A 17,938-nucleotide genomic window follows, 5' to 3' on the forward strand; every position below is an offset into this window, starting at 1 on the left:
AGCAGCTACATTGCGTAAAAATGTTGAAAGTTTCCTATTTAAAATGCTGTTTTGTGAACGTCATCCGGAGATACAAACTATTTCTTATTTGCTTGTAAGGCACCTTATCATACATGTGCTGTTTACTATACTTATGATGAAATAAAGACTTATTCTCAGAACACAGTAACAGAAAAAGCTCAAATATTGAAATTATTTTTAATCTGATATGTAAAATCAATTTTATTGTGATTTTCACAGCTAGTTTTTTGGAGAAATTAAAGCCCTCCATTTATTTTTTTTCTTTTTTTGTGAAGATGTTTTCACATTACGTACTCAATGTTTTAGAAAACCTGGATTATTTTTTCTCTCAAAAATGCTTTGGAAAAGGCAGAAGCATTTAATAGAAGCTACAAAAGAACTTGTTTAGAAACATAGCCTATGTTAGTTTTAAAAATCTTTTGATAGGAAACTGTTGGCCAGCTTTACTCTTAGAAGTTTCTGGACTTCCTCTCGCTGAAAAATTTGCTCTTGGAGAGCTCTTAGTGGCTTCCAGTGTGCTTTACAGCATAAGTAGTATCTCAGCACATTTCAGCAATGTCTGCCACCTGCAGTCGAGAATTTCAGCAATGAGAGATCGTTTCAATGTTTCTGGTGTTTTTCCTCATTACATCCTCAGAGCAGTGGGAAAAGCAAAGTTCTCTGCTGCCCAGCCAGTAAGATGAAAGGTAGCTGGGACATTTCAACATGTTCTGCTTGTTCTAATCCCAAATGTAAATGCTAATTTTCTTATTTTATACCTATTTTTGCAATTACATAATTTACTTCACTCCAGTGCTCAAACTGTGTAGTTGCCTTTGCTCTCCTTGCAAGCAACACAAAACTGACAAAGCAAGATTCTGATTGTTGCCAAGTGATCTTGTCTTCTCTCAGAACCTCTGCAAAAGAATCCATGCTTCCTGAAATTAAAATATGCCTGCTGCATCAGGGGTAGAGACTGCCTTATTTTTGCATGAGTATTTCCACTGTCTATTCTCTCTAAAATGAAATTAAAGTACCCTGACTGGATGGCATGATTTCTTGGTAGTTTTCACATTCAGCCACAAGGAAATTAAGTTATGTGCATTTCAGTCAGAAAGTCTTGTTTCAGGTTCAACAAAATTGGGAAGTGATTAATCCTCTTCTAAAATCTTCCAGATGAGAGCTGACACTTAAAAAAATCCCTCAAATGGTTACTTTCAAGTGAGGCAGTTCACTGTTTAACTGGATAAAACTGCACATGGGTCAGTACACAAAGTGCTCAGGTTTTTCATAGAATCATAGAATCCTTAGTTAGAAGGGACTTCTGAAGGCCATCTAGTCCAACTCCCCTGCAGTGAACAGGGGCATGCCAGACCCCAACCCAGCCTTACCACGAAAGCCTTCAGGGATGGGGCATCAACTACATCACTAGGCAACCTGTCCCAGTGCCTCACCACTCTCACTGTAATAGAGTTTTTCCTTATATCTAAGCTAAATCTACCCTCTTTGAGCTTGAAGCCATTTCCTCTTGCTCTATTACCACAGACCCTGCTACAGAGTCTGTTCTCTTCTTTCCTTTTCAGCATCAGTAGAATATTACTTCAAAAAAGGATAAAGATTTAAATCTGACTGCATGTGTACCCTAATGATAAAGCAGAAGCAGATATTTGAAATAGACAATACTTTTCTGAGCTGGTTGAAAAGGGAAAGAAACACCAATTGCCAGCCCTATTCATAGAGGCCAGGACCACGCACAGTGAGCTTGAGGAACACAGGCCATGAATCCAGAGAATGTTCTTTCTGAGCATTATATAACATAACATTCCTGAAGCACCCCCATACAATTCCAGCACTGTAGTCTACAAGTAGTGTGGAAAGAACACATGCACATCTACTATCTTCTATGATTACAGGCAGTGAAGTAAACAGTGCGAGTCAAAGAGTAGGAGGGAGAGTCATGGCTACACAAACTCTCAGTGTGCCTGCCTGTGACTGCTTTGCACCAGCCTGCATTACTAAGCTTCCTCTGCCGCGTAACATATTTGCTCACAAGTGTATACTTCTGATCCTCAGTGCTAGCCTGGTACAGCTACACAACGATGCATTGTGCCAGGTAGACATAACTAACTTTTCTTGTAATGTAACCTCAGTCCTACATGGAGTTGTGATGTTTACATTTCATCCACCACCTGCTTGTAACCATCTAACTATGTAGAAGGAACTTAACAGACCTCCAAAAATGCAAAGACTGAAACACGCCTCACATGCAATATTAGTTCTCAATCAACTATCACTGCCTCAGCCTTGTGTGTTTTTGTGCATGTTTTTGTGCATGTTCCTGCCACTTCAGGTGAGTAAGAAAGTTCAGTCAGATCAGTCAGGCAAAGAGAAATTCGAGTAAGATCACCGTTTCTATGCCGAAAACATTCTTCAGCTTTCTGAAGGTCTCAAATACACACTCCTTGTAAAAGAAGAGATCTTACAGAAAAATCTTAGTGACAGAAATTCTCAGCAATATGTGTGTAGAATATATTATTTTGTAATCTGAATGTGTTAAAAACATATAATTCAAATAAACCTCTCATTTTCTTTTCCATAGGAAGGAAGGAAAGAAAACACTAACAGTTTGCATTCAAAGCTTTGATATTCACTTGGCATTCTGCTGTACTTAATGATACCTCTACAAAGAAGCACTGTTACTGTCTTATGTGGGAACGCATATTTGTGGCTGAGAAAGTGCTGCAAAAAAAATGCAAAGAGAGCTTTAATAATTGTAAATCTCAGCATCTTCACCCCAGTTTTTACAGCCAGTTAATCTAGTAAAAAGTCATGTATTCTGCTTCTTATTTTTCATTTTACATTCTCTGATTTAATGTTTTATCTCTGGGCTGAAATAATTTCGTGTGATGAAGACAAGACACAAGCAAGGCTGTAATACCATGTGAAATCTAATTACTTCAGCTCATTCCATGAGAGTGCTAGTGAATCAAAACACGGGCTAGGTTATACTGCATCACTTTCACATTCCCAGCTCTCTTCTAACCCAGTCAGGCCTCCTTCACTATGTGGGCATCCTTATTACAGCATTTTTTCTAACAAATCACTTTTCCATCAGCATTCCCTTTGGATTCCCTTGGAATTCAGAACTCTGCAGGTTAAGAAACCAGTCTAGCAACTCATAAAAGACATTGTTACTACGCTGATCAGTCTCTCAAGCTCCTCAACCTGAACTCTCTCTTCTTGCACTGCAAACAATTTGCTATCAGTGGAAAAACTGTGTTTGACTTTACTATCTCTTCTTCATTTACAGCCTATTTTGCGTTTATCCAAAGACATATGCATCGCCCAGCTAAAGTTCAGACACAGTTTGCTCTATTGTATTTAATTCCATCTCACTACTGATATTTTCCTCATGGAAATCAAAGGAAAGACAAGGTTTCCAGCTCTAAAGTCTTGGGACAAAGGACTCCAAAAAGACTTCTTACCTGATTTAATCCCACTGCAGTTTCTGGGAAATTTGTCCTCTTTATTTCAGTAAGTTTTCCACTGAGCTCTCAATCTATTTCTAAAGATAATCGATTGGGAATTGATAAACCTCCATTGCTTCAGTGTTTGAGGCTTACTGACATAAAACAAATTAGCAAGGCTAAATTCTTCAGTCTTAACACCTCTTATAAGAGTAAGCACTGAGAACTGGTCATAAGCATCTTGATTTTTGTTATATTTCTAACATAATTGTTTTGCTGTTGCTGCAGTTGTTTTCTATCAAAATGCCCTTTGATTATAAACACATCATGGTGAACTAACTTCCTTGTTTCTTTAGATTTCTTCAGAACACGTACAATGAGAACTTGCACAGTTTCACTTTACAGACATCATTTTTTGCTTTCTAACAAAGACTTCTATCCTTCACTATGTTAACTACTTAAGATAAACAGATATTAAAAAAAAAAAAACCCAAAACAAAATATAATCATAGTATCGCAGAATCATAGAATGGCTTGGGGTAGAAGGGACACCAAGGATCATCAGGTTCCAACCCCCTGTTGCAGGCAGGGTCACCAATATTCAGAACTGGTACTAGACCAGGCTGCCCCATCCAACCTGGTCTTTAACACCCTCAGAGACGAAGCATCCACAGCCTCTCTGGCAGCCTTTTCCATCACCTCTCCACTCTCTCTGTGAAGAACTTCTCTCTGACAACCAATATAAACCTTCCCTCCTTGAGCTTAAAACCATTCCCCCTTGTCCTATCACTATCTAGATGAACAAAAAGTTGATTTCCCTCCTTTCTATAATCCCCTTTTAAATACTAGAAGGCTGCAATGAGATCTCCTCGGAGCCTTCTCTTCTCCAGGATGAACAAGCCCAGCTCCATCAGCCTGTCTTCACAGGAGAGGTGCTCCTGATCACCTCTTCTGGACCCTCTCCAACGGCTCCACATCTTTCCTGTATTGAGGGCCCCATACCTGGACACAGTACTCCAGATGAAGCCTCACAAGGGCAGAGTAGAAAGGAACAATCACCTCCCTGTCCCTGCTGTCCACCCCTCTTCTGATGGAGCCCAGGATACCACTGGCCTTCTAAGCTGCAAGAGCACGCTGCTGCCTCATGTTTCATTTTTCATCCGCCTGTCCTTCTCTGCAGGGTACTCTCAAGGAGATCTTCTCCCAGTCTGTATATGAATCTGGGATTATTCTGACCCAAGTGCAAAACCTTGCACTTTGCTGTGTTGAACTCCTTTATTATTTCTTAGATTCTGTACAATTATTTTATTTGTTCCATAATTACAGCCTTTCAGGTATTACCTTTTTGTGTAAGGAACAAGCCAAATCCTTCTGCTTCCTTTATTTTGAAACCCTGCCTTTCTGTTCTTCATTTGCCATGAAGTAGTATCAAAAAGATAAGCTCTGCCTTTCTTTGGCCTTCCTGTGTCCCCACCACAAACTCTGAATATTACCTTACTGGCAGCATGACAAGATATAATACACATGCCTTCCTTTTTCATTCAAACCCTGGTGATCTGTAAAGCAGGATTAAAATACCTATTCTAAGCAGGCTGAGGCAAAAGAGCTATACAAGTACTGCTGAGACACCTTAGAGCAAAGTTCTCTTAGGATTTTCTTAAGCCAGACCACATAACTCAGGCCAGCTCCCATGCCACAGAGATTTCAAGGCAATGATCCGACTTTTAGAAGATGAGGGTGACTAAGGCAGCCTTTCCTCTGCACTCAGCATGCATTAAAATTTTGTTTGTTTTTGAGGTAGTTCAGTTGCAGTCCCTGGTGTATTCAGTCATGCTAATAACATTCAGATTTCAGAAGACATTTCTGATATTTCTCCACATCTTACTGGAGCTGGTTAAGATGTGGTATTTCCTAAACACTCGATAAGTGTCCAGCTTCCCAGTGCCAGTGGTTAGCTGCTCTCCTGAAAACTGTCACCTCTGTGTATGAATAGAGTGAGGCTGTCATCAGCTGTCCAGGTGTTGTTTGGTTTTTCTTGTTCACTTGTTTTTGAAGATAGGGCCAAGGCCCTATTCCCCAAGAAGAACCTCTGAAATAAACTTTGGACACTTGGATCCTGGTTACAAAGTTCAGAGTGGAGAGTTTTGCAGATGAAAAACCAGATTTTGGAAAATGAGTGGGAAGAGTGTTGTGCGGGGAATAAGCTAACAAATGTGGAGGGAGAGGTATTTGCCTTTCTCTTAGACAGGAGTAGCCATAAAAGTGACCTGAGTATAATGAGAAAAAGTGTTGACAGTTATGCTGGTACATCTCCAGAATGTTTCTCATTTCCAACCTAAAGGGAGGAGTTCAGTCAGCACACCAGTGCTTATACTTGTTGGTGACCCACATGGGAGAGAGCACCCAGCACAGGTCAAACCATCTGTAATGGAGATGAAAGAGTGACAAGAATTTACTGTGTGGACTATTGGGAAGAGGAAACTGGAGCTTTCCCTTTTTTTTTTATTACAAGTGACCTTTTTACACTTTTTTGGCTTAACTGTAACAACACTTCATGTTTCAGTTAAGTAGAAACTGGTGCAGGAGAAATCCAGTTGGAAGAGTCCATCATAACCCTTTAGTTGTGCATCCCTTTTGCCCACTGTAGTGTGAAGGGCATGATTCTTGATCCATCAAGAGGAGCTGTAAAGCTCAGGAGGAAGCACTGCTGCTGTTAAAACTGTCTTGCATTCTTTAGGCCAACTGCATTCAAATCCCACTCTTTCCTTCCTTTACCATTAGGACCTGCTTTTAAATATAAAGTACAAGCAAGCCCAGCTTGGTTTCTTTGGGCAAGAGGAAATGGGAAACCAAATATGACTGTTAGTAATAATCAGCCTGCTGCTTTTCACTACCATATACCACCACAATTATTTCCTGGAAAAAATAATCTGAGAGAGAATCCCTACATAAGCTTTTACAACCTCCAAACTAAGGAGCCTACATACTGCAGGTGTCTCTTCAGGCAACTTGTCATACCCTCCAGCAGTTATTTGAGACAGTTTAACCTGCAAGAAAAATACAAGGTACCCACATGAGCCTTTTAATTTAGTACCTTTTTGCACGAAAGTGCCCCACATAACATGCTTCTGTAAGCAAAGCGTGCTTCACCTTATCTTAACTTTCCACATCACCTGGAGATAACCTCTAAAGGCTGGGACTGCAATACTGCATAATGCAGAATGACACTCAAAGTGATTAGCATAGCTCAAACTTCGTTGGGATACTATGGCTTAGATTCCTATTAGTTTCTAAATGATCTTGGAATGCAAACATTACATCTGATTTTAATGAAACTTTAGACTCTGTTGTATTTAGCCAGCTAATGAAATAGTTGAACCTTCCCATGACTCGCTGTAATTGTAACAAAGGCTGTACAGTATCATGAACAGTGCCAACTTCTTTACAAGATATAAAATTAATCCTCCAGGACTTGCATACTTAGATGTATGGAAATGTTTCAAGGATTGAAAAGAAATCAGTGCTACGCTGGTGAAATGGGAACCTACCTGACACAGAGGCTTTCACACAGTATATTCTGGCACAGCCTCTCAGTTACATGTAACTTTACATAAAAAGGAAAGTTAGTTCAAAATCTATTCTGTTCATGAAAGCCTCAAGCACATACAGAATTTAATCACATGCAGAAGATCGTTTTAAAGCACTTGTGAAAAAACAGAAGTGATTATAAAGAATAAAAAAAAAGTCAAGGTAGAGACATCACTAATGCCATGAAAGGAATTTACTGGTTTTGATGTGAAGAAAGTAGAAAGTATGTGCAAAGGTTTTTCCAAAGACCTTTGGCAAGATACTGTACTTTCAAGACTGAAAATTATTTCCAACCTTTTTTTTCTCTTTTTTGTAAAAGAGCACGGTGGTCCCAGGACAGCTTTTACTGGACTAGTGTTCTTCACACAAAAGCCACAACTGTAATTGGCATTAACTGTAATTGGCATTAACTGTTCCTTGCCTCGGCAGCCTCCTCTGAGAAACCAGAAGTCAAACGCACAATGTGTGCTGAATTGCCCTTAATGGCCCCTCCACTTCATGGCTCAAGGCATCAACTGAGGATAGGAGATTTCATGTGTCTATGGAGACAGGCAGTGAACAAAAATTTCTTTCACTGTCCAGTATCCTGAGAGTTTAAAGTCCCAGTGGGTGGTAATCAATCAAGAATCAGAGAACTATCATGCCTTTTAGTAGCAAGTTTCAGGAAACCTGTCTCTGCTACTGAGCAACAAGATGGTCTTGGTCATCTGTGCAGCCTGTGAGATAATCACCTGTTTTCAACTGTCATACCTCCAGCAAAGCATCAACAGCTAGAAAAGGCTGTCTGGATACCAGCAAACTCTACTACAAAGTGTCACAAAAATTTATAAATCTTTTCCAACTTTTTAGCTTATGGGACAGGGGAGAAGAGAGAAACAAGTGTCATTCTGTCCCAGGTTACCCAGTATACACATCAGTACAAACTTGAATGAGTTCACTCTTCACTTCTTTTCTGGTGGTTATGTCTCCTTGCTTGGGGGCAAAGGTGTACGTGCAGGATCTCACTGCATTTTAGAGACTACTGAGGGTCCACCAAAGGTTAAGAAGCTCAAGCATTGATCTGTAATAAAATCCTTATTGACACAAAGATGCAGGAGTGAGTAAGGCTGAACCTGCCTAAGTTAGCAACTACATAGTTTGTGGCTGCACCTGTGGCTAGTATCCACTGTTAACAATGGCTCACCTATGAAGTAAGCAAATTCTTACCATGTAGAAGTAACCTAATTTGCCTCAAAGTGCTTTAAAACTACAGTGACTTTCCCACTAAGCAGGTAAAAGAGGGCAACTGCATAGTTCAGCAAAGCAGCACTGCAAGCCCACTCTGTCAAATCACACTACCCTCTTAAGCTTGAGGACACTTTACACAGAGGACACTGAGAATGTTTTTCTTTTCAGATTCATTGGCTGACCTTGACTCATCAAAGAGAAATGGAACACTTTCTGAGCTTACAGAGCAATCTTTCATTTGCAAAGGAACATAAGGAATACACTCCATGCTCCCTCCCAAACCCTGCAACACTTCTACTGAAGATTTCTATGTTTATATACTATGTGGAGGGCACACATCAAAGCTGCTCATGCACAGACAGCAGCGTGTAGCTGATATCAGAGCAAAGACACAGTGAGAATGACAGTCAAAGCACAGTTTATTTCAATGGAGCTGCAGTGTACAGCACCTGAGTAGCTGTCCTATTATTTCCAGATGTGAAGCGGGAAGTGGTCTTGGGAACACTTAGTCCTTATATGTTTGCTCTATAATCTTTATATATTTGCTCTCCTTGCATTTATTTATGCAGAAGAAGACTGCAGGATCAGGATATTAGGGACATCATTTGTGTCCTCAGGTATGTTTTCATGCAAGCACTGGTTCATTAGAAGCCTGTAGGCCTGAAGAAGCCATGAGCCTGGATTTCTGAGGGTTTCCAACAAGAACAAGTAGACTGTACACTGAGTTTCCTTTTCACCCAGATTAGCAGTTATATACCAAAATTTAGTAAGAAAAATAACTCCTCAAAGGATTCAACAACAGCACAGTTAAGAACTACTCCTTTGAGTGAATTATGAGCATTTCCAAATGGAAATCCCAAATACTATAACATACAGAAAGTGTAGGTGAGTTTCATGAATTCTTTCATAAGAAGTTTTAATATACACCATTTTTCAGTCTTATGTCTTCATATCCAAGATCACTCAAATACTGCCTGTAAATATAGTCTGAAAACCCTTCTGTCTTGCCTGATGTATTTTCACACAGACACATATACATACTAACACCCCAGGTACTTAGTCTGAATTTCAAATGCAAGCTAACTGGCTGGTGTTGCTGTTCATTTGTATGATCACGTTGCCGAGGATCCCAGGGTACGGAATCACAGTGCTTCTGGGCTTTGCACATGTGTAGAATGAAATAATAATCTTATTCCATGAATTTGGACAACATAGCTATTCACTCATTAAACTCCACAAGCTTCCAGGTTCACAAGAAACAGAAACAATTATTGATAAGCCACCAGCGGTTACCAGCAAAGAAATTAGGCCAGACTCCTTAGACTTCCATGGTTGTAAACTTGTTGTTGTTTTTTAAGGTTAGTTAATCAGCTCTTCTTTAAATCAGTCATCAGCACAACACTATATGCCAAGCTGGGTACTTTCAGTGATGCAGTCTCTTTCCTGCTACGTTATTCTATTTGGAATCATGAAGTCAACATGGAAAAATAAGACAGATACTGTGATATCCACCCCAAATATAGCAAGCACTACAAATAACATGAACTGTATAAAAGCCATTAGCAAGAAATCAATAAACCTCCTTATGCTTATGAACATGAGAGGCATATGAGTCAAGCAGATAAAGCTCAGTACTCAGAAGGCTGTTGATGAGTGTTCTGCTCCCAGTTCATATCAAGTTACTTGAAAAAATGTACTGCACTGTAAAATGCTTTGAGATCCAATGGATACAACAGTTCTCAGTCCCATTCAGACACACACTAATTCACATCAAGTCATGAAGTGTTTTTAAAACTATCCTGCATCCCTTAAAACATGATTCATGTACCAATTTTTTTTTACTGTGCGTATTATCAGATTATACAAAATTACATGCAGAGAAAATTAGACTTGGTTAGTTAATTCAGCAGAAATTATCTAAAACTGCTCAGATATGTAATTCCTAGACAAAGCTACTGTTGTTGTAGTCCGAAAAGTCAATGCAGTCCACCTCAAGTAAGCATTAAGATAAATCACAAATGTTGATGTTTTTTCATATCCACTTCATTTAATATATTTCATATAATATATTTCATTTTAATATAACTGTGTGAGATTTGCCTATCCATATACTGAGCAGTGAGACAGAGACTGGCCTTCTATCGAGTCATAAGAAGTACTATGTTTCTATTATCACAAAAGCAGTAGTATTCCTTTACAAAAGCCAGAACAAAACCCATGTATTATATAATCTTGTAAAAACCTGTACTGGTTCTCAGGGCACTACAGTAAAAGCACTATTGAAAAATCAATTAACAGCACTTCCAAGTCAGATTCAATAAGTCAGTGAGAGTTTTGCCTGAGTAAGAAATACAAGACCAAGCTCCTTTTTATCATACCTATGTTAACATCGCACATGTATGAAGATCCAAACGAATGCCTGGTTCTGCCACAACAGATAAATCCCGGTTATAAGTAGAAGCTAAACAAAGCTGAACTTAGAGTAGGAGCGAGAATCACATACTGACATTAAGCATGGAGGGTCACTGTAGCCCACAATAACAAAAAAGAAACTCCCTCACTTTGTATATGGTAAACAAATTAAATGATATTGTCTGCACTGACAAATCCATTCAGGCTTAATCACAATGGAACTGAGCATACAAAAGAGCTCAATACCTCCTTGTTTATAAAGCTTTAATTTTGTTGCTCTCAAGTTACACACGTTGCTACTCTGCTCACTGAATTCAAGCCCTCTTAAACATCAGTGGGGTTCACTGGATTCCTGTTAAAGGCTCTGCCAGACAAACAGACCTAAACAGTTCAGCCAGCAAGCACTGTGTCATGCTGTCAACCACGCCACAAAATGTGACTGTCATCTTAGATTTTAGTAATTTATTTAGGATTTAAATCCCGCAGTAAACTCATACACTCCTATATATTCAGACAAAGCTTGACATCATGCCCTGTGTATCGATGAAACCAACAACTAAATTATATTAAATGGAATACCCAAAGAAATAAGATGCTTCATGATAGGTTTTTCAAGGGCCATTCTGTGTCTGTGTACAATGACTCTGACATACAAGTGTAACATCCAGAGGATGTGACATTACAGCTTCCAGTCTCTCTCTCAAACTAAAGTTTCTGGATCTAGCAGCCCATATTTGAATTCTTCCTGTATGCCAAGATAGAGATCATCAGACAGGATGAGTAAGGAGAAAGGTCACAAAGGTCCTTTTGCATTTCTAGCCATGCAGCTCCGAACTCCGGGAAATGGCATAGAAATTTGCTGTGGATAACCCCTTGTGAAAATCAGACAACGCGGAATCTCTCACACTCTTTGCATTGTTGTGAGCTTGTTGTTCATGAATGAAACTAACAGCTTATTTCCAGGATCAGAGCGGTGCCCTTTTTTTTTATTTTTGGCCTGTGACTGACAGACTGGTTACGATATAATGGAAAGCAGAGTGTTTTGTATTAAAAATTTGATTTTCAAAAGAATACTCAAGTAATCAAGTTTCCTAACAAGATTGAAAAGTCTGCTTCTATAGATGGATTCTTTCTATCCTCAAATATTTCTTGGAGCTTCTCCAGAGTGACAAGGTGGTTCCTGACATCTACTCTAATTTAGAGGTCCCTCAGTGAGTTAGCATCATGTGTGACTGACTGTTTCTGCAAAGGTATTTCTGCTCAACCATTTATTTTCTAATGATTTAATTTCAAACAGGCAATGTACCATTTTCATCAGCTGTCCATCTATCCTGTTGGCTCACTCTTGAAAAAACTTTTTGTAGTATAAGTAGGACTTTTTAGGACACTTCTGAGCTCCAGAGGGAAAGAAGAAAGACCTGCGTGGCAACCATAAGACCATTAAAAAACACCAATTGTTTCCAAATAAGACATTATCAAGGCAGACAAACATTATCCCAGCAGTATATAGGCCAGGAGAACAAATTGTGCAATATCTTCCACAGTATTACAGAAAAAAAGTTAAGGTAAACAAGCCAAGTATCTACTACTGGAAGATATCATTAAAGCTTTTCATTGTTTATTACTAGTGAAAATGTAATAGTTTAGGCCTAATTGCACAGCAGGTATCATGCTACAAGGTGAGAGGTGGTTTTCACTCATGCAGTATACATTTCATTACTTTCATGCAAGGTATCATGAGCATTTCCTATTTTCTTGTATTTCATTTTTTAATTTGAATGAATAATGTCCAATTATTCCATTTCTGTTGAACTACTTGTTCTTGTTGATTAACAAAAACACCATCATGGCTATGTGTGACAATTGTTCACATGCTTTCCATTTTGGGAGCACATGCATCTAGTAGTAGCATGAAATTCCTTCCAAGTTTTATGAAAATACCTATGTAGATTATTTTTCCATGAGACCATGTCTAAAGTGTTAAAATCTTGATCATTAGACTATGAAGCATCATACCAATCCTTTCGGCCTAATTTGCAAAAAAGCTGTGTGTTTCAAGCATCTGCCTATGAGCTTCCAAGGGAACTCTCTATCTGCCTGCTGAAGGCACTGTGTACTTTGCTAAGTATTGGATTTTCTTAGTGCTTCTAAGAACCACTTAAAAAGAACTGTCTAATCTTATTTAGTTATGTTCTTTTTTTTCTAAGAAAGTCTTCTGGCTTTAGGATTTTCAGTTACTGATTTTCCATTCCAGTTCAACAATCAATTTTATGAAAAAGTATTCAGTATCTATCTCACAGTATTTCTGAAATTAATTTTAAAATATTTAATAATTTTGCTGTAACTAATAATTACATATAATAATATAAATATATGTTATATTATAGATAATAATAGAAACTCTTGATATCCTTAAAACTATGTCTCAAAATGTGATTTGGACAAAATGACTATTACTCCTGCAGTGAAAATCCACAGTTTTGGTAGGAAAATAAAGAAGTAGCAAGATAACTAAAACCAGAATAATCTTGTGACTATCACCCAGTGATGTCACCCACATGGACTGCTCAGGATATGCTCTACTGCATTTCTCGTGCTTGTCACTCTGCCTACTTTACTTTTATGATGAAATTATTAATTGGAAAGTACATACCAATTCAAAAAAGAAAAATAATTGGATGGTAGGAGAGGAGGAAGGGGAAAGAGGGGGAAAAAAAGAAAAATGGGCTTTGCACTTCGCCACAATCTTAAAAATTCCTGGCAAGAATGGTCCACGTTGAAGGCATACATTCAGAATCAGGAGATACCCTGAGTAGCACACCTCACAGAATTTTTCTCTTAGCTTCTCATTTTCTTACAGTAAGTAGACTCTAGCTCGTGTTCTGGTTGATTTCAGTTACAGAGCACAGACAGCCTCAAAGAGTGGGCTGCAGGTTCTACCATTATCAGTCTACCACACAGTATTTTATTGCTCACTATCAAATAGGTGCTCCCAAAATGGCAAAACAAAGGCTGATTTTTTAATGTAATACCATACTTTTAAGTATGCTGCTGTCAGATACTACTTTGTCTCCTTTTTGAAAGCACCTTTAAAAGATTTGCAGACTTGTCTCCCCAACACACTTAATTGTTTCTTAGAAAGTTTATTACATAGTTGTTAACTTTCAATATGTTTCTAGTAGTCAGTTGGAATTTAATTATAGTAACTATCCAAATAAATCTGACTCTGTAGATTAAATAACAGCTACTCTCAATTAAATAACATTTGAATATTCTGTCTCTTTCTCTCTGATACTAAGTGATAACTTGAAATACCAAAATCCTTGCAAAACATACTATCTCCTGGCTATTTGATCTTATTATATCTTGATTCTAGCACTTCTTTGTTTTAATACACTGCTAGGATCATTCAGGTTAGAAAAGACCTCAGGAGGACTCTAGTCCAACTTCTTGTTCAAAGCATGCCCAGATATGATGAAATCAGGTTCAGTGGAGATAGACACACAAACATCCTCTCCTTTTCAATCATGAAGCTTGTAGCCTTGGTATGTGACAGGCATGAGGTGACTAACTGGTGCCTATAGGGAGCGTTGTGCCTTTAAGCAGAGTGGGTGTTCTAATATTGACTGCTGTGGACTAAGGAAGCTGGTATTATAGAACAATCATTTGGAGTTAATGCATGATATTTGGAACATCTGAAACCTGTTATTTTTCCTAGCTGAAGTTTATCCTGAAGCTTCACAAACTTTCCATTTTAAATTACAGATCTTCCTTTTTTAGCTATAATAAACTTTTATCTTAAAATGGTGTACGCCTTTTAATCATTCCCAACTATTTGCTTTAATTAGATTTCAAAAAAACCCTGCAGAAGACAGCACTGTTCTTAATTTTGGCTGTGAGAGTTTGTTTTGCATTCAGCTATTAGCAGCTCCTAATGCCCCTGTTGAACTTCAGCCAAATAGAGAATCTGAGGCAAAGCAAGATGGCCTGAATTCAAAAAAGTTGACTTGTTTCCATGAAAACATTGGTCCAGTTGCATGGCGTTCTCCATAATCCATTGGTTTAATAGAAGAAAAGAGTTTCCATATTTCTCTACAGACATGTAGCATGTGTTACTCTTGGAGTGTTTTTTCTTGTTTTTTTTCAATGCATCATTAAAGATTCAAAAGTTTGGAAGTGTTGAGCAGTTGCAACACAGCAAAAATCCTTGGGAGCTGTAAAACTTATCACTTAGTAATACAGGTTTAAACTGTAAGTGCAAGCATTAAGAAAAAGAAAACAGGTGGTGTGGGTGGTGATATCTTAGGTTGCAACAAAACCAAGCAAGATAAGATTCTAACACAAATTATTGGCTAAAGTAACAGATAATTGAGAAATCTGAAGTTCATGGCAAGTACCATCACAAGTTGAAATTCAAGGTGCCTTTACTGTTTTGCATTTTAAACAAAGGCAGCTAACTTGGCTTAGACAGGCTCAGCTAACACACTACAGCATTTTTTGCCAGAGCATAAGACTTCTCCATCTGAGCAATTCAAATGGTTCTGGACTTTTGTCTGGTATGAGGTCATGTAAATAAGAGCTGAAATGGGAGAAAGATGGGTGAAGCTAATTTATACATTACTTCTTTCCTTACTGCACCTGTGTATCACAGCAATACTGCTGTGCTCCAGCAAGAGATTTTCCCACACAGGACCAATTGCTGGCCACAGACAGAAGTTTCAAGATTAGCACAAAGAGGTGTGGGAGTAATGTTGTTTTGTTTATTCTGAAGTGACAATCAAGCAGGGAAAAACTACTACTGCTTTTTTTTTTAGGATCCCTTTTATTGGCCCAGGTCAGTACTGGAAAGCATTAACTCCTGCATAGCTATTTTGTGAGGACTTTGGATTACTCCAGCTGTACAAAAAGACAAAAGTTTCTCCAGCCATAAGGAATATTACAGGAAATGATGATAACACAGCAGGGCCTGCTGGCTCTTACCCTTCTCCCATGCAATACATCTGAAACTTCATAGGCTTCAAAAACAGATTTATTTTCAACTGGACGGGGGGAAAATATTATCAGTCCTCACACACGCAGAGGAGTGAGTAGCTGCTTTGGCTGAGTTATAGCCATTGGCCCCCAGAGAGAAAATGGGAACCAAAACAATTTAAGGATCAGCTTGACACAAAGGTCACAGAGTAATTGCATTTCCCTTGTAATAAGAGTGCTAGAACTTGAAAAATAAATACGCTTACAAGATAAATTGCTGGGTTTTAGGTTGCCCTATATACAAGAGTATGTAGGTATTCTGCATTAGCATTTGGCTCTTTTTCAGTTAGTCTTTGTTCCTGTTTATGCTCTTAGATGTCGTTTCTGCACAGGAATAATGACGCTAATAAACCTCTGATATGTATACTTGCAGAATGACATTTAAGAATTATGGAATGTGAATCATATTATTTATTAATCTGGCCTCTAGTCCTAATTTAGTCTCAGAGCAATAGACTCTGGTTTCCTACCTGAGAGAGCTAATGTAACCCTTGAGTGATCTGATTTAGACTTGTAACTGAAGAGTAAAAACATCCAAGTAAATCACACATTCAAAAATGCCAACCTGATTATATATGCGTATTTTAATTCTACTGAACTGATGACGTGAGAACTGATGAAGTCCCAGTTTGCACTAGCCTAAGCACTGTAAAGACTCTGAGTTTTAAACGCACAAGCCTCTGTAGCATGTCAGTGTGGAACTGCTGACATACATAGCACTTGGTATTTAAGATTCTTGCTAATATGAGACCTAAAACAAAGCTGCATGTCAATAAGGTTAGATGAATTGGGTTTTGATTATCTTTTATATTATGTGGATATATGTGGATACCAGATATATGGATATCTGGTAGCCTGCAGAGGCACAAAACTAAATGTCATTCTAATAATGCTACTTGCAATAAATTCCTTACAAACTGGTGCAATACGTCACTTTCGTTAGGCTTAGTAGGAAGATTTGTTTACCAACAACTTGTACCTTCTAAATACATTAATTCATATCAACCATGCAAAGTTTGAGACAGCCACTGAATGAAAGCTGCCAACATGTCTTCTTTTGTGGTATTTTTTTTCCTCAAAACTTGGGGCAGCCCCGAGTTACACAACAGAGCGAAAACAAAAAAGAGATGCTGACAACAGAGTAGAAAGAGGATGAGAGAAAAGTTCTTTGTTTTTATTCTCTGAGTATTTTCAACAGAAGATTCTCAGCCGCAAAAAGTAATTTATTTTTCCTTTTTGTTATCTAAATAAATCTGGATAAACCCTCAGAATACTCTTACAGATTTTTCTTTTTTTTAGCCAATCCTTCCTTGAAAGAAACTGAAACTATAATCAAGCATACACTACAGAAAGAATTCACAAATTTTTGCATTAAAAAAAATGATGGCTTTAGCAGCATTACAACCTCTCTCACTTTCTCCTTGCAAACATTATTAACAGTAAAAATATGTCCACAAGAACAATTATGGAAAGGAGCAGGACTGGGAATGCTTAAGTCTTAGAAGTGTCATGGGTTCAGCAGGTACACAATCAGGAAAAAGGAAGGAATCTTGTCACCTGACTTAAGTAATGAGGTACATTAACAACTATTGTAGCAGTTATCATTACAAGTAATTCACAAGTGATTCACAGGCTGAAACAATTGAAAAAAAAATTATTGTCAGAGAAGTTAAAGTAATTAACTCAGTAAAACCTACACTCACGAATTTCATAGCTGACACTGCTGCTTGCAGCTCTGAAGCTCAAAATTAGAGGGGTGAAATGTCATTTGCAGAGTCCTTTGGTTGGATACTGAACAACTAGAAATTTTCATAGCCTCAGTGACTTTAGGGAACTCATAAACTCATGCTGACTTTCATAGAACCGTTCTGATTGAAGCCAGCTAATCACCTGATGGTTGCAGTGGTTGATTCACTGCCAATTTTTGTTATGCTTTTATGAATAATATATAAGTACCTCAAGTTGTATGTAGGCGCTATTTGTTAGTGAAATAAAAAGAAATAATAAGAGGAATTTGGCACTTGTTCTGTTAGTACCAAGTACTATATAATTATAAGTCACTGGGAAATTCTAAGACAAGCAATTTGGAACAAATGTTGCTTATACTAACATTTAATATTTAGACTGCTGGGTCAACAGAAAGAGTTACAGGAGTCATTTATGCTAGCCTAATTGAAGCCTATGAAAAATATATTTATACTCAGTGGTACTCC

This window comes from Meleagris gallopavo, chromosome 7 (genome assembly GCF_000146605.3).
Source record: "Meleagris gallopavo isolate NT-WF06-2002-E0010 breed Aviagen turkey brand Nicholas breeding stock chromosome 7, Turkey_5.1, whole genome shotgun sequence".
In the NCBI taxonomy this organism is placed as follows: Eukaryota; Metazoa; Chordata; class Aves; order Galliformes; family Phasianidae; genus Meleagris; species Meleagris gallopavo.